This window comes from Rattus norvegicus, chromosome 6 (assembly GCF_036323735.1).
Source record: "Rattus norvegicus strain BN/NHsdMcwi chromosome 6, GRCr8, whole genome shotgun sequence".
Lineage (NCBI taxonomy): Eukaryota > Metazoa > Chordata > Mammalia > Rodentia > Muridae > Rattus > Rattus norvegicus.
The window spans coordinates 89,070,703-89,096,552 of NC_086024.1; the positions used below are offsets into that span (position 1 = coordinate 89,070,703).

General features: G+C 40.9%; 1 long non-coding RNA gene across 1 annotated transcript in view; it reads right to left on the bottom strand.

The window, feature by feature from the left end:
• Positions 1-18,691, bottom strand: part of LOC120093256 (uncharacterized) — a 39,006-nt gene extending 20,315 nt beyond the window's left edge. Inside the window, exon 1 of the long non-coding RNA XR_005486369.2 lies at positions 18,557-18,691. This is a non-coding gene — a long non-coding RNA (uncharacterized LOC120093256). The remainder of the gene's footprint in view (positions 1-18,556) is intronic.
• Positions 18,692-25,850: the final 7,159 nt, after the last annotated feature.

The window sequence follows — 25,850 nt, forward strand, 5'->3', positions numbered from 1 at the left end:
TGTGGACACTCACAGACAAGTAGACAAATGTAACTCACACATAGACACACCAATATGAACGAAATAAAATTATTTTAAGTAATCAACTTTTACATGGGTGCCTGGTGTTTATGGAGGCTGGAAAAGGTAGTTAGAACCCCTGGAGTTACAGATAGTTGTGAGCCACCACGTGGCTGGTGGCTAATAAACCCAGGTCTTCTGTAAGAGCAGCAAGTATTCTTTTTCTTCCATTAATTAATTCATTTATTCATTTTGCATCCTGATCATTGCCCCCCAATCCCCTCACACAGTCCCTCTCCCATCCCTCTCCTCTTCTCCTGTGAGAGGGTGGGGCCCCCAACAACTGGAGTAAAGGCTATCACTAAAGTCAGTGCCTGTCTATGGAATCTGCTCCTCTAACTGCATGGCAAGTATTCTCAACCACTTAACTCTTAAACACTGAGCCATCTCTTTGGCCCTGAATGCAACAAGCTGTAAAACGGGCAGGTGGCTAGGTATTGAAAGTTCATGCTCAGTGGAAATAAGCTGAGTAAAAGGTTGGCTGTCATGGTTTTCTACTTTCACTTTTGAAATCTTGAAATTAATATGTAGAGAAAGAAATATAAGGCTAATTTTCAGTTACTGATGGACATGATCCAGAAGAATAATAATCTAAATCAAGAATTCATTTAATAGTATATAGAACTCCTTTTATTTTGAGAACCAAAGCAAGACCATTCATCATGTAAATTAGTAATTTATTACAACAGCGCTAATTATACGTATAATTAAACTGTACCGTGATTAAGAGTTTGCCTGCCTTTCTCAATTATAAATAAATATTTTTTTTTTTTGGTTCTTTTTTTTTTCCCGGAGCTGGGGACCGAACCCAGGGCCTTGCGCTTCCTAGGTAAGCGCTCTACCACTGAGCTAAATCCCCAGCCCGTAAATAAATATTTTAAACTATTATCTCAGAACACCATGCTGTTTTCAAGGAAGAATTTTTCTTCATTGAAGAAAACATACAAATCAACCATTAAACTACACAAACCAAAATGTGTCATCCTGTGTGTCTTGTTGATGTGTCAAGTAGAAATTAAGATGAGATCAGAGTCTTAGTTCCCTTGTGTTAAACTGAATGGAGACTAAAGCAATAAACATTTAAGATAACAATAAAAGAGAGGCCTGAAAGAATAGCTTTGGGGACCAAAAGAAATTACTAACCCACTGTCTTATCTGTGAGAGCTGCAGATATACTCAGACAAGGGATTGTTCAGCAGGGATGTTGTTGCCATGTACTTTATATGATCATTCTATGTAGACCAATTTGAAATGTCATCACTGGCCACTTCACTTCTTTGTGTTCTAGTTGACACCCTTTAACCCAGTCCAGGGTATAATTATTTTACTCCAGATAGAATTCTAAGGCACAATAAGTGGCCCCATTGAATCATCAAGAAATGTTGGTCTGCCACTATATTCATAGCATTGTAGGCTCTATTTTTCTTTTTCAGTACAGTTTATTGAACACAGAGTGCAATCTATGCAGATTGGTAGGCTCTGGAGGTAAAAACACATATCTCCATTCTTATTTAAGCAGAGTTCAGTTTAGTGTCAGAGCATGACAGAGTGTGGTTGCTCTGCACAGTGGCACATGGACAGGAGAAATAGAAAGGTACTTGGTGGAAAAGTGGACAGGAAGATTTATCAATTCAAATGGCAAAGAGGTGACATCTAAAGAACCCACTAAAGCTTTAAAAGAAGACCTGGGAGTGGATTGAAGGGAACTTGTGTGTGTGTGTGTGTGTGTGTGTGTGTGTGTGTTTGTGTGTGTGTGTTTGTGTGTGTTTGTGTGTGTGTGTGTTTGTGTGTGTGTGTGTGTGTGTCTGTGTTGAAGTGTTGAAGTGTTAGGTTTGTGTGTGTTTGTGTTTGGGTGTGAATATGTCCCTCTGACTAGGCTCTATGTCCTACTCTCCCCCTAATTATTCTGCTTATATTACGAATCCACCAAGGGATTAATGCATGAATTACATCAAAGCTGAGAGGATCCAGTAGCTTCACCAAAGTATGTCAGCTGTCACACATACTCTAACTCATGAGTTTTTGTGGCTTCCTCAAATCAAAATGAAAGGTACACTCTGTCCCAGGCCCTTCCCTGTCTTGCTCTTTCCTGCTGCTTCCTGGGTGTTATGAGGTGGTCAGGTTTGCTCATCATATGTTCTGCTTACCCTCAGGCCCAAACCCACAGGGCCTAGGACTGAAACGTCTGAAACCTGAGCCAAGATAGACTTAAAGAGTCTACTCCAAACCTGAGCCAAGATAGACTTATAGAGTCTACTCCAAACCTGAGCCAAGATAGACCTAAGGACTTTGAAAATAGAAGGGTTTTTCTCTCTGAGTCAGTAGTTTTTCCTCACGACTCCTGTAAGAGCCTGACAACTATTGAAAGAGTAAACAACTTCAAGAGGTTGGGTGGAGGCTGGGAAGCAGTGAATTTATTTTCTGAGTTTGGAACTTAAGACCTCAAAGTTGATATAGTTTGGCAGATGACAAAGCTGGGACGCTGGCTGCAGAGAATGCATAGTTGAATCGGGAAGTACTCATTAAATAATTTTAAGAAAATCTTGCAGAATTAGATCAGGTATTACCGAGGAAAAATAGGTGAGCCTTGAATAGCTCCAGAATCAAGAGACTACAATTCCTGGGCAAGCGACAACCACATGAGACCCTCAATAGTTTGGGTGGTTTTGTTATTATTGTTCCCTAAAAAATTTATCCTTATGTAAGAAAAATTAATTATAAAATTTTCACAAACCCCTTCATATGGATTTTTAAGTTTTAGTGATTCTAATTGTTGAAAGAAATGTGACAATACAAATCTCAGTTTCTTGCCTAGGATATATTAGCTTATATGCTCTTACGAGGTTTTAATAGACTGAGTAGCTGTCGCTGGTGTAGAAGGCTTAAAAAATACTCCATAGGAGATGATGTTATCTCACCATTATCAGCAATCCCCTAACAAGACAGCAGTGCCCGTGGGTTGGTAAAGGACCCAGTGAGGAATAGTTTCAGGGAATAGTGTCTGCTTTCTCTCATGTATCGGAAGCCTATCAACTGTGATTAGTTACCTCATTGCCTTGGGGACTGGACAGTGAGTGCTCAGACCACCAGGGTCTCTCTGGGGGAGAAGCATGAAAGGAAGCATGGAGAGTACAGGCCAGCCATAGGCTACTCACTCTGGCTATTTTAGAATTCAGTGTTGTGACTTAAGGAGCATGGTGCGCCATACTGCTTATTTAGAAGCACAGTATGCTGGTCACGCCAGCATTTTCTCTTAGAATGTAATGTTTAAGATTTAGTTTCTGTTCTTCCCAATGAGCTTGAAGCAGTTACTTTGGATTTAATCTCTTCAGGCTTTGTGTCTATGAGGGATTTTTGTTGTTGTTGTTGTTGTTGTTCTTCACTCAAAACTGTCTACAATAGTTTTAACAAGCAAGGTTTGGTGTACAACAGAGGAGAGAAAAGGGGAGAGAATTACATTCTGTCCAGTTCCCCACATCTCTTAGGTTTGCTCCCTCCAACCAGACCTGGGCACCTGCTGATGTCCTAGTATCCTCGTCTGTGTAAGCTGGAACTGAGCTGCCATTACTGTTTACAAGGTTTAGATACGTTTTTATCTTTGGTAGCTGCTGGTCATGTTGCTTCCATAGCAGGAATCTGAAGGTGTCCCTTGGAATTTGCTCCCCGGCTTCCTCAGTGGTCCATACCCAGCAATCCCCAGTTCCTGTCAATTACACTTTCAGCCTACTTGTCTGTTCTCCATCACAGTAAGCTTAACCTCACAGTTCTCTTTCTTGGATTCTGGAAGTCATGCTCTCCATCTATTTTTTGTTTACATTTCAAATGTTATTCCCTTTCCCAGTTTCCTGGACATAAGCCCCCTATCTCATCCCCTTCCCTTCTTCTATAAGGGTGTTCCCTTCCCCATGCACCCCCTTCCAGCCCACCCGACATTCCCCTACACTGAGGGGTCCACCCTTGGCAGGGCCAAGGGCTTCTCCTTCCACTGGTATCCAACAAAGCCATCCTCTGCTACATATGCAGTTGGAGCCCAGGGTCAGTCCATGTATAGTCTTTGGGTAGTGGTTTAGTCCCTGGAAGCTCTGGTTGGTTGGCATTGTTGTTCTTATGGGGTTGCAAGCCCCTTTAGCTCTTTCAATCCTTTCTCTAATTCCTCCAACAGGGGTCCATTCTCAGTTCAGTGGTTTGCTGCTAGCATTCACCTCTGTATTTGTCACGCTCTGGCTGTGCCTCTCAGGAGACAACTATATCCAGCTCCTGTCAGCATGCACTTCTTAGCTTCATCAATCTTACCTAGTCTTGGTGGCTGTATATATATGAGCTATATACCCATGTGGGGCAGGCAGACTCTGAATGGTCATTCATTCATTCAGTCTCTGCTCCAAACTTTGACTCCATATCCCCTCCTATGAATATTTTTGTTCCCTCTTTTAAGAAGGAGTGAAGCATCCTCACTTTGGTCATCCTTTTTCTTGAGCTTCACGTGGTCTGTGGATTGTATCTTGAGTAATTTGAGCTTTTGGGCTAATATCCACTGTTTATGTGACCACAGGTTGAGAACTATCCATTGGAATCTGGCTTAACAGTGGGTATATAAGTGAAGACAATAACTGCCTTTCCTACATTTTCTCACTAAAATTTCTGTGACTCTCTGTGTGTGTGGGAGGTGGGTGGGTGTAGCCCTTCCACATCAAAGAATGATTAATGACAGAGCCAGTCTTCTACAGGACCAACAAAAGTACCCACAGCTGCTATGAGTTCATGATTGCAATGGATGTGTTATGCTCAGAATACTATATTATACAGCACTTACATGTTTCTTTCCCTATCTTTTGCAAGTTCCCTGAGTCTTAGAGGGGTTCGTATAAATGCCTTATTTATGGTTGGACCATCAACTGCAGGGTCACTTTTTCCTCAGCATCCTGGGTAGCCATAAATTTGTGTGTCACTATTGTTCACTGCAAAGAAGAGCTTCTCTGATTATGGATGACAGTAGTTTTTGTTTATGAGTATTAAACATCAGTAGAAGGCAGTTTGATGTTGTGTCAATTTAAACAACTATGTTAAGTTTCCCCTTTTGTAAGGGGCCCCCTTATGACCTCTTCAGGCATGATTTCCCTCTGTGGAGCTGGTCTCAAATCCAATCAGAGGGCAGTTGGTTTCTCCCATAAACAGTTACACCCCTATTTCTTGGGTAGGTACATTTGAAAGCTACCTGTGGAGAGGAAAATTTTCACTTCTGATCCAGCTTGTATTTTCTTTTCTTTGAAGTAAGGTGAGGTCCTGGGGAGGGGAGCACCAAATGTGGGAAATCCAGTCCTAGACAGTAGCCAGAATCAACTTCCAGACGTGGGAATGAATGAGCCTTCAATTGTCTTGGTTCCAGCTATTCAGATCACCTCTTCATGCCCAAAGTCCTTTCTAATGAGGCCTCAGACATCTTGGAACAGATCCTGGGCGAATCCTTCATGGACCTACAGATCTCTAAGCATACTATCAACATTATTGTTTGATCTCAGAGTTTGAGTTGAATGATTTATGATGGAAAATAGATTGCTGGCATAAATGTCTACTCTTCCATCTCACGGGTAGAGAATTCTGTAAAGGAAGTGATTGCAATCTAAATGTTTTGAAAACTTAAAGTAGCACTTAAATTTCCTTAATAATCCATTTTATAGTCACAGTCACATTGATATTATATCTGTGTTGATTTCCATTTCTAATGATAATTTTATTCATGGAAATGCAAACAAAGGTGAACAGAAAAACAATGTATTTCTTCCTCCCCCCTCCTCTCCTGGGGAGAGGAAGAACAGAGGAATGCCTGATCTGTGTTTTGAGCTCTTCTCATGTCCAAAACCATGTGTGTGCATTTTGTTTTCTTTTTGAAAGAAATATGCACTTTTAAAAGTGCGAATTGGACCCGTGAAAGAGCTGAGTGGCCCATCACACTTTCCACACGCAGAAACATTGCAGTTAGAATCATGTGACTTTCTGCTGAGCCGACTATGAAAGGAGGTGATACAGGCTACTTTACTTTCAGTGGTGAGCCTGGAAGCCTTGTGTTAGTGTCAAGGAACTGCAACCTGGAAAGCATTCTGAACAGTTGAGCCACCATGTGAAGTATGGCTAGCCTTCAGTGCTGTGTGAGTATCAGTGCAAGCACAGCTGCGCTGTGTTAAGTGATAGAAAGCACATATATTTTAAAGCATAGAACACACTGATAGCAGTGGCCCATGACCACCAGATTGGGTCCTGTGTAGTCACAAAATTACAATTTTTTCTACTGATGCATTATTATGTTTATCATATGTGTGTACTGTCTATGAAGTCTTGGAGGTGGGTGGTCCTGGACCTGAGTAATTGATGGATGTGAACCTCCATGGGCTAAGAACTGGACCTGTGACTTCTGGAAGAGCAGAAAGTATTCAAAGTTCTGAGCCATTGCTCTACTACTATTCATCAGATATTTTAGGGTATGTTCTACCCTAAAACCTCAGGCTAGCCTCAAACTCCCAAGCCTTATGCTCTAGTCTCACAAGTGTTTGAATCACAAGTGCATGTGTAGTGTCATATCTAGGTTAAAAAAAGCTATGTTACAAGATGTTCCTGCTGTTTCTAATTTTATAGCCTTTTATTCTTCTGTTCTTTGAGTCATATGATAGTTCTGTTTTAATTTCTTTTAAAGTAGAATAGTTAATGGAAATTTAATAATGCTCAAAACTATGTAAAATGAACATGCTGTAAAGGAAAAGGCATTAAAAATAAAAAAAATTAACAAGTCTGAGTAAAAGAGAAAAATTCACATGGTACCCTATAGCTGGTATAGGAATATTACATCCTGATATTAGAGACAACAAAAAAATATGTAGGTTATAGTGCTTATTTTTTTCATAATTTTTTGGTGCTGAATATTGAGCCTAGAGCTCAATACTCACGTGCATGACAGGCCAGCACTGCCCCCACCACTTTCCACATTCTTTTTTGAAACTGGTTTCACTCTGTAGCCCATGCTGGATTTGAACTTATTCATGATCCTTCTGCCGCAGCCTTTTATTTTTTAAACATAAAATTTCTTATTTCTCAGACTAAGAAAAAATTTTGTACAACCCTTGAAAGATGAGAAGTGTGAATTTTTTGATTCAAATGGGTTGAAATTGGGAAATATCTGTTCTCAGTTCACTTAAGGGTAGACTACATTTGCAGATATTTAGCAAATAGCAAAAGTATATTGGATTTACTATATTTACTTCTGTTTTGGATAATAGAATATTTACTTCCTCAATGCAATACAAATACTCAAGTTTGAATTTGTAATAATATTTATTCTTTGGATCTAAATAGCTTAACAGCATAAATGTTAACTTAAAACCATCTTATTTCTCTTTCCCTATGAAGTTGATTTTTCTCTTCAACAGCACTATTGATACTTTGGATCAAATGACTCTTTCGTGGAACTTTCCTGTGCTTAGAAGGATGTTTAGCACTATCCTTGGTCTACGACAGTTGTTCCATGAGTCATGCCAACCAACTTTATATTTAGACATTCTCAACTATCATTGGGAGATAAAATTGATCTTTGTCAGAGAATAGTTGGTCTAGATCATCATTTTGTGTTATGCTAACATTAAACAAAAATCAAAGTTATAACATTACTCTAAACGTCCATCACTGGATATGTCAAAAAACTTTTAGCATTCACTTTCTGTGGCACAGGTTTTTAAAAGACCCCAGGCTGTGAAATGTAAGTTCTTAGCCTTAGCCTCTGTGCATTTAAATGTGTGATTTATTGTGTTCTGTGGTTAATGCTTCTTGCCCACTGTGCACCCTCACTTTCATTTTGGCTACGGTAAATTGATCAGCAAGCCTAACTTGGGAGGCACTGAGAGCTCTCTTGACTCTCTGCTGGATGATAGACCCACCCCTCTTGTTCAGAAGTTGCTGAATAATAACCCACTCTTCCAAAGAGAGGCCAAACTATAGAGGGGATATAATTAAAAATAGCAAGTTACATATTCTGGTAACCACAGTAGCAAATTTGACACTGTGTCTGAGCTTTTTGGAGAAAGAACCTGCAGTTTTAACAAACCCCTCTTGTGTCTGTATTAATCAATGCTCTTGTGGTCAATCAGAGGCTTGACTGATACTTTCATGCTGGTGGAGCAACTTTGCTGGCTAAGAATAGAATAATAACACGCAGAAGGGATAATAATAGACAGATGCAATTTTAATGGCCATAGCCTTCAGCACGGAGAGCTTGTCAACCTTGGTTAGGTAGTCAGCAAGGCTGATTTCTTTTTAATTTGGGTATGTGCCACCTAGGATTTCACTTCTACTTTGCTTGGCATAATGACCTGGCTGAGGAACTCCATGTCAAGTAGGAAACTCATAAAAAATTTGAACATAATGTTTTCTCACTGTTTGGTGCCAGATACCGTTGGTCTACTTGCACAGACTCAAGAAATTTGATTTAAAAGTCCACTGTGAGAAGGTCTTTAAAAAGATCACTTTTTTTCCTTTTTTTAAAAATTTATTTAATACGTAATAATAATTCTTTGGTTTCCGGGCAAACATCCCCCTCCCCCCTCCCCTTCCTTATAGGTGTTCCCCTCCCAACCATCCCCCCATTGCCGCCCTCCCCCCAACAGTCTAGTTCACTGGGGGTTCAGTCTTAGCAGGACCCAGGGCTTCCCCTTCCACTGGTGCTCTTACTAGGATATTCATTGCTACCTATGAGGTCAGAGTCCAGGGTCAGTCCATGCATAGTCTTTAGGTAGTGGCTTAGTCCCTGGAAGCTCTGGTTGCTTGGCATTGTTGTACATATGGGGTCTCGAGCCCCTTCAAGCTCTTCCAGTTCTTTCTCTGATTCCTTCAACGGGGGTCCTATTCTCAGTTTAGTGGTTTGCTGCTGGCATTCGCCTCTGTATTTGCTGTATTCTGGCTGTGTCTCTCAGGAGAGATCTACATCCGGCTCCTGTCGGTCTGCACTTCTTTGCTTCATCAATCTTGTCTAATTGGGTGGCTGTATATGTATGGGCCATATGTGGGCCAGGCTCTGAATGGGAGTTCCTTCAGTCTCTGTTTTAATCTTTGCCTCTCTCTTCCCTGCCAAGGGTATTCTTGTTCCCCTTTTAGAGAAGGAGTGAAGCATTCACATTTTGATCATCCGTCTTGAGTTTCATTTGTTCTAGGCATCTAGGGTAATTCAAGCATTTGGGCTAATAGCCACTTATCAGTGAGTGCATACCATGTATGTCTTTCTGTGTTTGGGTTAGCTCACTCAGGATGATATTTTCCAGTTCCAACCATTTGCCTACGAATTTCATAAAGCCGTTGTTTTTGATAGCTGAGTAATATTCCATTGTGTAGATGTACCATATTTTCTGTATCCATTCCTCTGTTGAAGGGCATCTGGGTTCTTTCCAGCTTCTGGCTATTATAAATAAGGCTGCGATGAACATAGTGGAGCACGTGTCTTTTTTATATGTTGGGGCATCTTTTGGGTATATGCCCAAGAGAGGTATAGCTGGATCCTCAGGCAGTTCAATGTCCAATTTTCTGAGGAAGCTCCAGACTGATTTCCAGAATGGTTGTACAGTCTGCAATCCCACAAACAATGGAGGAGTGTTCCTCTTTCTCCGCATCCTCGCCAGCATCTGCTGTCACCTGAGTTTTTGATCTTAGCCATTCTCACTGGTGTGAGGTGAAATCTCAGGGTTGTTTTGATTTGCATTTCCCTTATGACTAAAGATGTTGAACATTTCTTTAGGTGTTTCTCAGCCATTCGGCATTCCTCAGCTGTGAATTCTTTGTTTAGCTCTGAACCCCATTTTTTAATAGGGTTATTTGTCTACCTGTGGTCTAACTTCTTGAGTTCTTTGTATATTTTGGATATAAGGCCTCTATCTGTTGTAGGATTGGTAAAGATCTTTTCCCAATCTGTTGGTTGCCGATTTGTCCTAACCACGGTGTCCTTTGCCTTACAGAAGCTTTGCAGTTTTATGAGATCCCATTTGTCGATTCTTGATCTTAGAGCATAAGCCATTGGTGTTTTGTTCAGGAAATTTTTTCCAGTGCCCATGTGTTCCAGATGCTTCCCTAGTTTTTCTTCTATTAGTTTGAGTGTATCAGGTTTGATGTGGAGGTCCTTGATCCACTTGGACTTAAGCTTTGTACAGGGTGATAAGCATGGATCAATCTGCATTCTTCTACATGTTGACCTCCAGTTGAACCAGCACCATTTGCTGAAAATGCTATCTTTTTTCCACTGGATGGTTTTGGCTCCTTTGTCAAAAATCAAGTGACCATAGGTGTGTGGGTTCATTTCTGGGTCTTCAATTCTATTCCATTGGTCTATCTGTCTGTCTCTGTACCAATACCATGCAGTTTTTATCACTATTGCTCTGTAATACTGCTTGAGTTCAGGGATAGTGATTCCCCCTGAAGTCCTTTTATTGTTGAGGATAGTTTTAGCTATCCTGGGTTTTTTGTTATTCCAGATGAATTTGCAAATTGTTCTGTCTAACTCTTTGAAGAATTGGATTGGTATTTTGATGGGGATTGCATTGAATCTGTAGATCGCTTTTGGTAAAATGGCCATTTTTACTATATTAATCCTGCCAATCCATGAGCATGGGAGATCTTTCCATCTTCTGAGGTCTTCTTCAGTTTCTTTCTTCAGTGTCTTGAAGTTCTTGTTGTACAGATCTTTTACTTGCTTGGTTAAAGTCACACCGAGGTACTTTATATTATTTGGGTCTATTATGAAGGGTATCGTTTCCCTAATTTCTTTCTCGGCTTGTTTCTCTTTTGTGTAGAGGAAGGCTACTGATTTATTTGAGTTAATTTTATACCCAGCCACTTTGCTGAAGTTGTTTATCAGCTTTAGTAGTTCTTTGGTGGAACTTTTGGGATCATTTAAATAAACTATCATTTTATCTGCAAATAGTGATATTTTGACTTCTTCTTTTCCGATCTGTATCCCCTTGACCTCCTTTTGTTGTCTGATTGCTCTGGCTAGAACTTCAAGAACTATATTGAATAAGTAGGGAGAGAGTGGGCAGCCTTGTCTAGTCCCTGATTTTAGTGGGATTGCTTCAAGTTTCTCTCCATTTAGTTTGATGTTAGCAACTGGTTTGCTGTATATGGCTTTTACTATGTTTAGGTATGGGCCTTGAATTCCTATTCTTTCCAGGACTTTTATCATGAAGGGGTGTTGAATTTTGTTAAATGCTTTCTCAGCATCTAATGAAATGATCATGTGGTTTTGTTCTTTCAGTTTGTTTATATAATGGATCACGTTAATGGTTTTCCGTATGTTAAACCATCCCTGCATGCCTGGGATGAAGCCTACTTGATCATGGTGGATGATTGTTTTGATGTGCTCTTGGATTCGGTTTGCCAGAATTTTATTGAGTATTTTTGCGTCCATATTCATAAGGGAAATTGGTCTGAAGTTCTCTTTCTTTGTTGGGTCTTTGTGTGGTTTAGGTATAAGAGTAATTGTGGCTTCATAGAAGGAATTTGGGAGTGATCCATCTGTTTCAATTTTGTGGAATAGTTTGGATAATATTGGTATGAGGTCTTCTATGACGGTTTGATAGAATTCTGCACTAAACCCGTCTGGACCTGGGCTCTTTTTGGTTGGGAGACCTTTAATGACTGCTTCTATTTCCTTAGGAGTTATGGGGTTGTTTAACTGGTTTATCTGTTCCTGATTTAACTTTGGTACCTGATATTTGTCTAGGAAATTGTCCATTTCCTGTAGATTTTCAAATTTTGTTGAATATAGGCTTTTATAGTAAGATCTGATGATTTTTTGAATTTCCTCTGAATCTGTAGTTATGTCTCCCTTTTCATTTCTGATTTTGTTAATTTGGACACACTCTCTGTGTCCTCTCGTTAGTCTGGCTAAGGGTTTATCTATCTTGTTGATTTTCTCAAAGAACCAACTTTTGGTTCTGTTGATTCTTTCTATGGTCCTTTTTGTTTCTACTTGGTTGATTTCAGCTCTGAGTTTGAGTATTTCCTGCCTTCTACTCCTCCTGGGTGTATTTGCTTCTTTTTGTTCTAGAGCTTTTAGGTGTGCTGTCAAGCTGCTGACATATGCTCTTTCCTGTTTCTTTCTGCAGGCACTCAGCGCTATGAGTTTTCCTCTTAGCACAGCTTTCATTGTGTCCCATAAGTTTGGGTATGTTGTACCTTCATTTTCATTAAATTCTAAAAAGTTTTTAATTTCTTTCTTTATTTCTTCCTTGAACAGGTTATCATTGAGTAGAGCATTGTTCAATTTCCACGTATATGTGGGCATTCTTCCCTTATTGTTATTGAAGACCAGTTGTAGGCCGTGGTGGTCTGATAGCACGCATGGGATTATTTCTATCTTTCTGTACCTGTTGAGGCCCGTTTTTTGACCAACTATATGGTCAAGTTTGGAGAAAGTACCATGAGGAGCTGAGAAGAAGGTATATCCTTTTGCTTTAGGATAGAATGTTGTATAAATATCTGTTAAGTCCATTTGGCTCATGACTTCTCTTAGTCTGTCTACGTCTCTGTGTAATTTCTGTTTCCATGATCTGTCCATTGATGAGAGTGGGGTGTTTTAATCTCCCACTATTATTGTGTGAGGTGCAATGTGTGTTTTGAGCTTTAGTAAGGTTTCTTTTACTTATGTAGGTGCCCTTGTATTTGGGGCATAGATATTTAGGATTGAGAGTTCATCTTGGTGGATTTTTCCTTTGATGAATATGAAGTGTCCTTCCTTATCTTTTTTGATGACTTTTAATTGAAAATTGATTTTATTTGATATTAGAATGGCTACTCCAGCTTGCTTCTTCTGACCATTTGCTTGGAAAGTTGTTTTCCAGCCTTTCACCCTGAGGTAGTGTCTGTCTTTGTCTCTGAGGTGTGTTTCCTGTAGGCAGCAGAATGCAGGGTCCTCGTTGCGTATCCAGTTTGTTAATCTATGTCTTTTTATTGGGGAGTTGAGGCCATTGATGTTGAGAGATATTAAGGAATAGTGATTATTGCTTCCTGTTATATTCATATTTGGATGTGAGGTTATGTTTGTGTACTTTTCTTCTCTTTGTTTTGTTGCCAAGACGATTAGTTTCTTGCTTCTTCTAGGGTATAGCTTGCCTCCTTATGTTGGGCTTTACCCTTTATTATCCTTTGTAGTGCTGGATTTGTAGAAAGATATTGTGTAAATTTGGTTTTGTCATGGAATATCTTGGTTTCTCCATCTATGTTAATTGAGAGTTTTGCAGGATACAGTAACCTTGGCTGGCACTTGTGTTCTCTTAGGGTCTGTATGACATCTGTCCAGGATCTTCTGGCCTTCATAGTTTCTGGCGAAAAGTCTGGTGTGATTCTGATAGGTCTGCCTTTATATGTTACTTGACCTTTTTCCCTTACTGCTTTTAATATTCTTTCTTTATTTTGTGCGTTTGGTGTTTTGACTATTATGTGACGGGAGGTGTTTCTTTTCTGGTCCAATGTATTTGGAGTTCTGTAGGCTTCTTGTATGCCTATGGGTATCTCTTTTTTTAGGTTAGGGAAGTTTTCTTCTATGATTTTGTTGAAGATATTTACTGGTCCTTTGAGCTGGGAGTCTTCACTCTCTTCTATACCTATTATCCTTAGGTTTGATCTTCTCATTGAGTCCTGGATTTCCTGTATGTTTTGGACCAGTAGCTTTTTCTGCTTTACATTATCTTTGACAGTTGAGTCAATGATTTCTATGGAATCTTCTGCTCCCGAGATTCTCTCTTCCATCTCTTGTATTCTGTTGGTGAGGCTTCTATCTACAGCTCCTTGTCTCTTCTTTTGATTTTCTATATCCAGGGTTGTTTCCATGTGTTCTTTCTTGATTGCTTCTATTTCCATTTTTAATTCCTTCAACTGTTTGATTGTGTTTTCCTGGAATTCTTTCAGGCATTTTTGCGATTCTTCTCTGTAGGCTTCTACTTGTTCTCTAAGGGAGTTCTTCACGTCTTTCTTGAAGTCCTCCAGCATCATGATCAAATATGATTTTGAAACTAGATCTTGCTTTTCTGGTGTTTTTGGATATTCCATGTTTATTTTGGTGGGAGAATTGGGCTCCAATGATGCCATGTAGTCTTGGTTTCTGTTGCTTGGGTTCCTGCGCTTGCCTCCTGCCATCAGATTATCTCTAGTGTTACTTTGTTCTGCTATTTCTGACAGTAGCTAGACTGTCCTATAAGCCTGTGTGTCAGGAGTGCTGTAGACCTGTTTTCCTGTTTTCTTTCAGCCAGTTATGGGGACAGAGTGTTCTGCTTTCGGGCTTGTAGTTTTTCCTCTCTACAGGTCTTTAGCTGTTCCTGTGGGCCTGTGTCTTGAGTTCACCAGGCAGGTCACTTGCAGGGGAAAAGTTGGTCCTACCTGAGGTTCCGAGGCTCAAGTGTGCTCGTGGGGTACTGCCTAAGTCCTCTCCGCGGCGGCAGCAACAGAGAAGATCTGCGCCGCTCTTTCCGGGAGCCTCCGTGCACCAGGGTTCCAGATGGCGTTTGGTGTTTTCCTCTGGCGTCTGGATGTGCGCAGAGTGCAGTCTCTTCTGGTTTCCCAGGCGTGTCTGCCTCTCTGTAGGTTTAGCTCTCCCTCCCACGGGATTTGGGTGCAGAGAACTGTTTATCCAGTCTGTTTCCTTCAGGTTCCGGCGGTGTCTCAGGCGCAGGAGTCCTGCCGCTCCTGGGCCCTCCCCTACGGGAACCCAGAGGCCTTATACAGTTTCCTCTTGGGCCAGGGATGTGGGCAGGGGTGGGCAGTGTTGGTGGTCTCCTCCGCTCTGCAGCTTCAGGAGTGCCCACCTGACCAGGCGGTGAGGTCTCTCTCCCATGGGGTTTGGGAGCAGAGAGCAAAATATCACTTTTTAATGGTTAACTTGGTTTAGAATTTTAACTTTACACTGATTTGTAATTGCTTTACTCTTTATTACATGCTTGTTTTCAAAATCCTGTTTGAGCAACTGACCCTCCCCTTTCTTATGGAAATACTAATGGGTATTTTCTTTCCTGGTGGTAGCCAGACTTTTAGGATTGATTTGCTCCAGGCATTTACACAGAGACAATTTCTTTCTCTTCCTCCCTTTCATTTTTTTCTTGGGCCAATAATATTTCAGTGCTCTGTGGCAGAGGGAGGAAGGTTAGCGGGTGCTTTAGCTCATGAACTGCTTTCTTTAGTGACTCGAACTGAAGACCAAGGGGTTGCATTATGTTTGTAAGAGAAACACTTTGAGATCTAACCCGCCTAAGGTGTCAGCTTTTTATAAAAGTTTACCAAGCCAATATATTCCTCCCCTTCTATTACAGAAATAAGAGAGTACAATTTGGAGGCTGGCAGGAAGATTGTCTCTGTTCATGAATGTAGATTTATGCTTAGAGATTGAATTGCAAACTCATTCAAAAGCTTAATAAAGTAAAGCTATGTGTGATTAAACGGAAACAAATAGGGAACACTATTCCTGAAAGATATTATATCAAGTAACATGGATGATTAAGGAGCAGGAATTGTAATTTTATATACGTGCAAAGAAGCAAGACTTTTAGGATAGAAAAAATTTATAAGTGAAAATAAAAAGAAAGTAGTTTGCAGGAATCTGAGAAATTTATAAATAGTTGGTAATGAGTCCTAATGCTACCTTTCCATAGGGAAAACTTTAGGTATCATTCTATACCATTTCAGCTCCTCTGGACTGACCAGGTGTGTGAAGGTACAACCACTGAGTGAATAAACGAACTCACCATTGAAGTAAAAGTTTCTGGTTGTGTCATGTGATGCAGACTCACTCGGTGTTTTTCTGAGGCAAGACCCACAAGAGGATGCTTTGATGTTTAGAGAGAATATCAGGAGGACTCAATGGACAGTGATGGGATGCTTGCATAGCTAGTGATCCAACTCTTCATTGGTCTCCAGTCTTCTCTGATCTTCACTTCACTGAGAGAAGCACAGCAGAACTCCTGGTATTGTGGCAGTTCCTGGTATCTCCCACTTACTCATGCTGATTCAGTGGATGCCTAGCAGTTTCTGCTTGATTGTACCACTGGTGCTGATTCATGTTTGGTGACATTGGTGAACTGGGCTGTTGGTATCCTGACAAACAGAGATTGGAATAGCCCCAAAGATCTACTTCTAAACAGGTCTACATTCCCATGTTCTGTTATCCTTTTTTACTACCTTTGGACGGTGGGCCAGAAGGAGGATCAAATTATTTGAAAACCCTTACTAAAGTAGGTAAGCCTATATACCATGTTTCTACACAATCATTCTTGAGGCAAAGATAACTAAGCTACCAGAATTATCTTAAATGTATTCACAGTGGCTAGATAGTCCCAGAGAAACTCTTTCAAAGACAAGATTTCTCCCTTGGAGGGAAGACCACCTTTGGTAGTGAGGTGACCAGTCCTTTAGAAAACTGATTGATAGAGCTGGTATTCCTACAAAGTGTCATACTAGAGGGCATGTAATGTTTCATGCCTGTTCTTGGCTACATGGCTGGCATGATGAATACAAAGACTCAAATATGCATTTGTTGGCCTCAGAATAATAAACATAGGTTTATGGCACTGTGGTGAGTGTTAAGGTGGAATCATACAGATCTCAGGCTGAAGTAGGCAGTAGAAAATGTCTCACACAAATCCCAAAGACCAAAGAGATAATAGTCTCTGAGAAGAGGAAATAGCCATTCCAAGAGTTTAGGAATTCTCTACTATGTGGCTGCTTGGAACTTGGGCAGGGACTATAGAAGAATCACTTGGGCTTTTATTGGTTTGTGAAGGGAGGTCACTTTTGTGTGTGTGGTGTCGTATTGCCTGTCTAATGTAAATACATGTAGCTATGACCTATGCTATCAGTTTGTATCTTTCTTGGGTTTCTTTCTTTTGTATTAAAACCAGATTTTATTCTGTTTATTTTTTTATTTGTCTTATAAACTGCAGTAAGATATCAAATGATATCATTTGAAGCTTGGCATGCCAGCAAGGCACACTTACACGGTAGTTTATTTGATGAAACTACCACAAAGATAGAGAACTATTGGGGACAGTTTAATTTGGGGGTTAACTGCTGCTTGTTTATTTCTTTGAAAATGGTATTTAACATAGCAGGAAACTAGGTTCAGGCACAGTTTCTAGTTGCTTTTCAATCGTGGGGTAGTGAGAACCAAACCAGGCCTGTGTTAAGACACAAAGCACTTTGGATTTATTTGAATTGAAATACTGTTATGGGTGAGATGGATTTCAAATCAGTCTTGGAAGAACCACACTCTGAGTTGCCTTCCTGAGAGCTATGTGTAAAAGCAGATTTTTGCAGCCTTTATCCCTTATGTTTTATAGTTAAAAGAATGATCAGAATCACATTTTAAGAGAAAGGCAAGAATTTGTTTTGACTAAAGACACCATCCTGGCAAACTGTAGGCCTGGGTTCAGTTTCTAGTCACAAACATAAGAACACATTCATTGTTAGTTTTCCCTTTATAAGACAGGATTTATGAAACAACCTTGTCACAAAGCCAAGGCAGAGTACTTCTATCAGACCATGACATAAAACTCCATTAGATGTTAAAAGTTGTCAATTATGAGTTTATCTACACAACAGAGCCATCAGACACGGGACAACAGCATGTCCTTTCCTGTGGAATTGGCCAGCAGCAGATCGACTGGATTAATGACATTACAGTCATTATCTGCAAAGCATTTCCTCAGCCTTGCCTTTTTTCACAGCTCTTTCCCTGCCCCCACACCAGCCTTATGTCATATTCGCCAATTACAAATCCCAGGCTGCAGTGAGTTAGAGAAAGGCTTTTTCCCCCATAAAGAAAAAGTGCATTGTAAAGGCGATGGACTTAAAACTTCAGAATGCACATTAACTCAGAAAGTAAGGACGGACTTTAAAGGACTGTAAAATGACCGCCAAGAAGCACTGGCTTAGTTCAATGCTGAGTGTAAGAAGCCGAGGGCGCTTCACTTAACTACTGTCCCAGTAGACTACAGAGTGTAGTGTTCTGCCGTGTTACATTATTTTACCTCTGCTCTATCCTGTAGCTTTCTCACTGAGCTCTGACAGGGGGCTAAGCCTCTGCAGTACCAGGAAGCCTTAGGAAAAGAAGGACTCTGGGAGTCCCAAGGAAAGGGAAACTATGCTTTAATTCAAAGATGTGGCTCTTGGCACCCTTTTTACTTTTTACAAGGTGTCTCCGTTTGAAGGGCAGATTTTGGAGAACAGGCAGTAAGCTGGGATCTGGTCCTTATCTATTCGCTTCAGTGGCTGCTCTTGCTGTTTCCTGGCTGGGGTTTGAACAGAGCCCCATGTTAGCAGCCTTTCATCCACTAAAAGCACTTCTTCTAGACCCCGACATTTTAAGAACAAGTCTCATGCGTGGTATTTTCCGTTCCATTTTACCCCATGTCTAGCACAATACTCAGCTTAATAAATATTTGACCTATAGTTTGGATTCACTAGATGAATGAATAACAATACTTACCAGATCAAATCTCCTCTGAACTCTTATGGGATGGGGAGGCTTCAGCTGTGATAAGGTAATCAGAATGCCTGTAAATCTGAAGTGACAATTTTATCCATTGTCTAGTTCTAGTAAAATGTCCCTCTTTAACATGGGTGGCTTGCTATCCAACTGCTTCCTTTATCAGAAGAAGCTATATTAAGTACGTTAGTCTATTCTTAATCATAGGACAGCCAAATCACTATGGAGACATATGAATATTCATTGAAAGTTCAAAGAGATGACAAAATGTAGAGGCACGAAGGGCTAGTGAGAACCAGGCAACAGGGAAGAGAATCCTCTGCAGGGATAGAGTCAGAGGTAACCCGTAGGTGAGGACGCTCTTCCTCGACTCACAGTCTTCTTTCTACCCACAGGGGAACATCTTTTCAGAGTGGGCACAAAGCTACCTTGTCCTATTTTCAGCAAATATGTTTCCTGCTAGCTCAGTACCAGGGTCATCAGAATAGAGACTTGCATGATGAAATGGGACTCTCCTGTTTGGATAGATTATATTAACTACAAACATATGCTACCTGTGAAGAGTTTCTTAGGTACAGCCTAAAGCATCTTTCCTTTGAACATTTTTACTTTGCATTCAAACTGCTTTCTGATCTGTGTTAAAAAAACTATCTTGCAATTCCCTTATTACCAGAGACCGGAGGCAGCTATCTTAATCTGGAACTGTGTGTGTCCTTTCTCTTGCTTCTGGTTATCAACGTTTTTACTCCATGTCAATCAGATGCACAGGAAATCATGCCCAGTTTCCTCTTCCACCACCACTGATTCAGAAACCACTTACTTTTGCCACAGAGACAAAGATAAGATGCTGGCAACGTTTTTCATGTCTTCCATAATTTACATGTTTCTAGAAAAATTCTAAAGCTTAACTTCCAGAAGTTTGTTCCTTCCTGGCAGTTATTTTTGTCTATGTGGGAAATGAATAGGAACCAGGAAGCTAGCACATTACATATTGTAGAATATCTTCATAAGGACCCTCTTACTAGCTGGTTTTGTGTGTCAACTTGAAACAAGCTAGAATCATTAGAGAGGAGGGAGCCTGAGTTGAGGAAATGCCTCCATGAAATCTAGCTCTAAGACATTTTCTCAATTAGTGATCAATGAGGGAGGGTCCAGCCCATTGTGGGTGGTGCCATCCTGGGGCTGGTGGCCCTGGGTTCTATGAGAAAGTAGGCCTAGCAAGTCATGTGAAGCAAGCCAGTAAGCAATATCCTCCATGGCCTCTGCATCACCTCCTGGCTCTAAGTTCAAGCAAGCCCTGTTTGAGTCCCTATCCTGACTTCCTCCAATGACTATGATCTGGAAGTGTAACCCAGATAAACCATTTCCTCCACAACTTGCTTTCTGGTTATGTTTTTCATTGTAACAATAGAAACCCTAACTAAGCCAGACCCCAGTTAGAAATTTTCAGAATCTTATATTGCCAGAGTGGTGTTGGTGAGAGAAGTGCAGACACTATATGATTCTCATGAAAATAGTACAATATGAGGCCTTTTGTAGGAAAAAAAAAGTGTGTGTGTGTGTGTGTGTGTGTGTGTGTGTGTGTGTGTACTCCTGTGTGAATGCATGTGTGTATGGCATGTGTGTTGAAGTCAGAGGGCAATGTTTTAATGTTTTTGTTGGTCCTTGGATACCTTTCATTTTGTTTGACATAGTGTCTCTCCTGGCCTGGAAATTCCTCCCGTAGACCAGGCTAGCTGGGAACTCTCCATCTCTGACTTCCATCTCACCTTCTCTCATTGCAGGCCCATGCGGTCATGCTAGCTTTTTATGTGGGTTCTAGAGATCCAAACTTCCTTCTGCATGTTTGTGAGGTAAGTACTTTACCCACTGAGCTACCTTTCTACCCCATAAAACTGTATAAAATTGTCTTTATATTGAACAAATGGAGATATTTTTCTTTCCACACCCCTAAACAATCTAGAATAATAACTATACACTGTTTATATTTTATTAGATATTATGAGTAATCTATAGATGTTTTAATGTATAAAGGCTTGTAATGGTTGATCTGCATGTTCAGTTGGAATAAGTTAAGAATAACCTAGAGGACAAATCTTTGAGGCATCTCTGAGGGTGTTTCCAAAGAGGTTTAATCAGGCAGAGAAGATCTACCATAAATGTATATAGGCCCCATCCTGGAGGCTGCAGTCCCAGACTAAATAAAAAGGAAGAAAAGGAAAACTGAAAAGGGAGCTGAACCTTGGCCCTTTCCTTTCTCTGTTCCTGGCTGGCACCGTGAACCAAGCTGGTCTGGTTGCTGTGCTTTCCTTGTCCTACTGACCGCATTCCTCAGAACTGTGAGGCAAAGCAAACCCTGCCTTTGGTAAGTTGCTTTCTTGTCAAATATTTGATTGCATCAATGAAGAAAGTTAATGAATACAGAAAATTGGTGCAGGGAGAGGGATTGTTGCTGTGACTTCTTGAATGAGGCCTTGGGAATTGCTTAGCTGGAGAAAAATATGTTTCTTAGTCTGGAGAAACTCTAGGGCGGGAAGAAGAGCATGATGGTGGGAATGTGGGAAACAGGATCCTAATAAATGGTCAAAGAATATGACTGTGCCCATGAGATCTAGGAGGGCAATGAGCGCTGCACTGGAACTGGACCAAAGGTCTTCATGTTATGTTTCAGCAAGAAATCTGGCTGCATTATGTCCATGCCTTGAAATTTCAAGTGAGCCTGCATTAAAAGATGATAGGTTAATTTGTTCAGTGGAGGAAACTAATGACAGAGTAGCTAACATTTCATCTGAGGAATGGTCCCATCCTGTGCTCTTTTTCCTGGTTTTGAGTAAAAGAAAGCAGAAATGTGGAACATGTGCAGTTCTCTGAAGAAAAGAGCATACTTGAGTTAATTGGGATAAGAAGAGTCCAGAGAAGGCATCTGTAATTGTTAATTATGCTATTAAAATTGATAATTGCCCCATTGGAGGAAAGGTTCCTTAAGGGCAATACTACTCTTGAATAGTCTAGTTTATAACAATGCAAATTAATTTGATAGGAGAATGAAAGAATGCTGTTGAAGGGGTCCGCTACTCAAAATACCACCCCTTAGGACAATGTTTTCTCAGGTTGAAGTCTCTGGCACACACAGAGGCACAGAAGTAGTGAATGGGTGGTAGAATTTGGTAGCACCATTCATATGCTGCTCATGTAGCTGTCGTGCAAAATGCAAGCATTACACTCCATTGCACCAATGCTTTGGAAAGCCACTGAGGCTGTGCTCTGGATGGCAATGCGAGGTTCTCTCTAAGAAGGCCCCGAGAGGCCATTCCAGGAAGCTGTGAAGATGAAGCACACGGTGCACTGGAGACTGATGAGGAAAGCCGTCAGCATGGAGATTGGCTGGCTCAAGACAGATGATATTCTTGTTGTAGGAGGTAGAACCAGTTACATGGTTTACAATATATTGTTTTGAATTACAAAGTTATTTTAACTCAGACTATTCCACCTAGGTGTCTGACACTGAGCTGTGGGGCTTGGTGTTTGCTCTGCTGGGTTCCATATGGCTTGGTTCTCTGTTATTTCCTTGCTCTCCCTCCATTCCACTTTCTGTGAGTGGACATGTTAACTCTGTGCTATTGTACGTGGGAAGTTTGTAACTAAGTTTTGATTTTATAGGGGCTGTCTTAGTTTCTATTGCTGTGAGCAGTGACCATGATAATTCTTATAAGGCAGCATTGATCTGGGGCTGGCTCGCAGTTCAGAGATTTGGAATGCTATCACGGTGGGCAGTGTAGTGGCACTCAGGCAGACGTGGTGCTAGCGAGGTAGGTCGGAGAGAGACAGTTGGACCTGGCTTGAGCTTCTGAAACCTCACAGCCCATCCCCAGTGACATAGTTCCTCCATGGCCACATTTACTCCCACAAGCCCACATCTCTCAATATTGCCACTCCGTATGGACCTATAGGCGCCCTTTTCATTTAAACCACCACAGGGGCCTACAGCTAATGGATTTTTCTGAGTCTCAGAAGGCACTTTGAATATTTAAAGCTATTGCAATTGTGGAAACTGTTAACATCATTGGGACCTTTGAAGCTGGAATAATGCATTTTATATCACAAGACAGCCATACATTTTATGAGTGCCAAGGGTAGAATGTGACAACGTAAAGGGATGCACTTTGGGTATAAAGTTGACAAAGCAGGGACTTGTGATGTTAATAGTCATTGACAGCCTGACTGATTTAGAGTCACTTAGGAGACAGCTCTGGATGAGTCTGTAGGAATGCTTCCAGAGAGGTGCAAGAGGGGAAGGAGTGCCCTGAACATGTGGGCAGTACTACACCGTGGTCTGATGTCCTGAAGTAAGTGAAAGCATGAGAACAGAAAGCCAGGTGAACATCCACGTTCGTCTCTCCACTTCTTGACTGGATGCCATGAGATCAGTCCTCGCATGCTCCCACCAGTTTGGCTTTTTACCATAGCGGAGACCCTCCCTTCTTAATCTGTGAACCAATACATTTTCTCCCCTTCAGTTGCTTCTGTCAGGTACTTTGGCACAGCTCTGTAACTATTACAGAGAGGATGTGTAAGGATTCTACACAAATGCTAGGCCATTGCATTTTTTTGTTTTATGTATATGACACCACCTCCATGTATATCTACACTATTTTACACATGGTACCTGTGGAAGCCAGAAGAAAGCGTTGGATCCCTTGGACTGGAGTTGCAGTCAGTTGTGAGCCACCGTGTGGGCGTTGGGCCTGAACGTGGGTCCTCTGGAAGAATAGTCTTTTTTTTAAATTAATACTTTTAAAGTAATATATGATCATATTCTCCTCTCCCCCACTCCTCTCAGGTCTTTGCAGACTTCTTATCATCCAGCTTTGTGTCGCCTCTACCCTTATTTTCCTTTCTTTCAACAAAACAAAACAAAACAAAGCCATGAAAAAAGAAAAGTAAAAATAAAAACAATAAGACAAAATAACCCAAACAAGCAAAAAGGAAAATAAAGGCACCCTACCCTAAACAAACATGAAATTTGTTTCATGTTGGCTAGCTACTCCTGGGTTTAGGGGCTGCCTCGGAGTATAGTTAATATTCATAATGAGACTCTATTGGGGGAAAACCCTGATTTTCCTATTGCCAGTGGGTATCAATTGCAAGTAACCTCATGATTAGGAGTAAACCCTGTCCTCTTCCTCTCTGGCAGCCAGTGCTCTTAACTGCCGAGTCATCTCTCTAGTGCGGGATGATGGAGGTGACACCTTGCTAGAGAGAATTCATGTCCAGAAACATTTGAGAGGTGAGTGGCTCGTAGCCTGGAAGCCCTATTTACCAGACCAGTAAAAGGCAGGCTTCTTCTCATTTGGTAAATCAGCAATTTTTCTCTGCAGCAGAGGTAATTATAGCAAACAGTATTTAGGCAAGAAATAAAAATGGCTTGAGGTGAGGCTATTAAGACTCTGGCAATATCATTTAAGATTTAATAATGACTTTTGGCGCTTTATTACAGGAAAGCACCATCCGACGAGCTGACATCAGCATGGCTGCCTGTCCTCGTTAGCGTTCCGGCTGCCAGGACTGTGACTTTTAATTTTTGCCCTTCACCTCCCTGTGAAAGTCCACATACTCACAGTTACATGGACCATAGAATAGCATTAACTTTCTGGAGGCTTAAGTTATTGGAATATTGGACTCAATTTTTCTCTTGAAGCTAAATGAAGGGAAAAAAAATGGAGTGCTTTGAAGTAGTTGTTACTGATATGGGATAATAGGTTTGAGTATTAGCTTAAGAAAGAGTGATTAGAAATTGATATTACGTCATGATCTAAGGAATAACTGGATTGCAAAAACTTAATGATTTTTAGTTAAAATGTACTCATGGAAGAAATTTTGTTTTGACACTAGAAATATTTACATTCACGAAAGGTTGGTTTAAACTATGTGAGAATGTTTTCCTTTAGTGTGAGGGCTATTACTTTTAAGTATTAAGATGTTTCTGAAGTGTTGCCTAAGTTCCATGTGTGGAAATGCTACACAATTTTATTCTCTTTTAATTCTATTTTTCTGTTTCTCTTCTTTACTTGTAGGAGAGAATTTACTGTTATGCTGTAAGATGTTTTTATGTTATGACTGTAAGGTGCCAGTTAATAATTTTGAAACATCTTTGAAAAGTTTTGTCCAAAAGTAGGAAGCATAACTTACTGTGGAAACCACACCTATACAATAGGGGACCAACAACAAAGAAATAGGGCACGCTAGTTTATGTGTTGGGAACAGGACAGAAAAAGGAATCTATATGGCAACACACAGCAGAGCAGAACACTTCATAAAATGAATGATGTGGTAGCAAGGGCTGTTCAGTAACGCATGGTCCAGTGACCTCGGGGCTGAAAAACACTGTAACATTGCCCAGTGATGAACACTTCTTTTTAAGAGCCACGCTTTGTTGATTACAGATTAAATGGTATCTCAGAGATTAAATGGCATCACATTCTATAAACTCGAGATCATGGCCCCGGGCAAAAGTCACAGCCATTTCCTTTGAACCTTGGAGTAAGCCCACTGAATCAGTTTCGACACCCACAGTGTTCTAGAGGGCAGTTAAGCATTGTGGACAGGAGGAAGGTCTGCAAATTCAAAGCTTGGCATCTAGGTTCCACTGTGCTGTGTGACTAGTTAGATATGTCTACCTAGACATCCTTGGGTTTCCGTGTCCCTGACGGTGGAGTGATACCTGTTCTAGCAGCAACTGAAATTCTGTGAGCAGCATGCACAGGACGTGCTTCATTCACGTGGGTTCTGTCAAGGCATGCATACGGCCAAGCATGGAACTTCGCTCAGTTCAATGTACAATGTGATACTTTGTTTTAAAACCTGTAATGCTAAACTGGGCACGGTGGTGCACAAGTTTAATCCTGCACTGGGGAGGCAGAGGCAGGCAGAGGCAGGCAGAGGCAGGCAGAGGCAGGCAGATCTTTTGAGTTCCACGCCAGCCTGGTCTACAGAGCGAGTTCCAGGACAACCGGGGATAAACAAAGAACAAGACCAACAAAACACCCAAACCGAATAAACATTCAATCATATCTTTGCTAGTATTAGTGAAAAGTAGTGGGGTATTCTAACTGATAAGTTTGGATGAAGACAAATAGTAATTTGAGGGATGAAATGAAAGTGTATCGCACAATGCTTAAAGAGTCACAGGAACTTAATGGAGGGGTCGACTTTTGAGACGGAAGAGATGAAAATCGAGCTTGTGGTTACTTCTGTCACCCGGATTCAGCATCCTCCAGAAAGCTGGTCTCTTTCT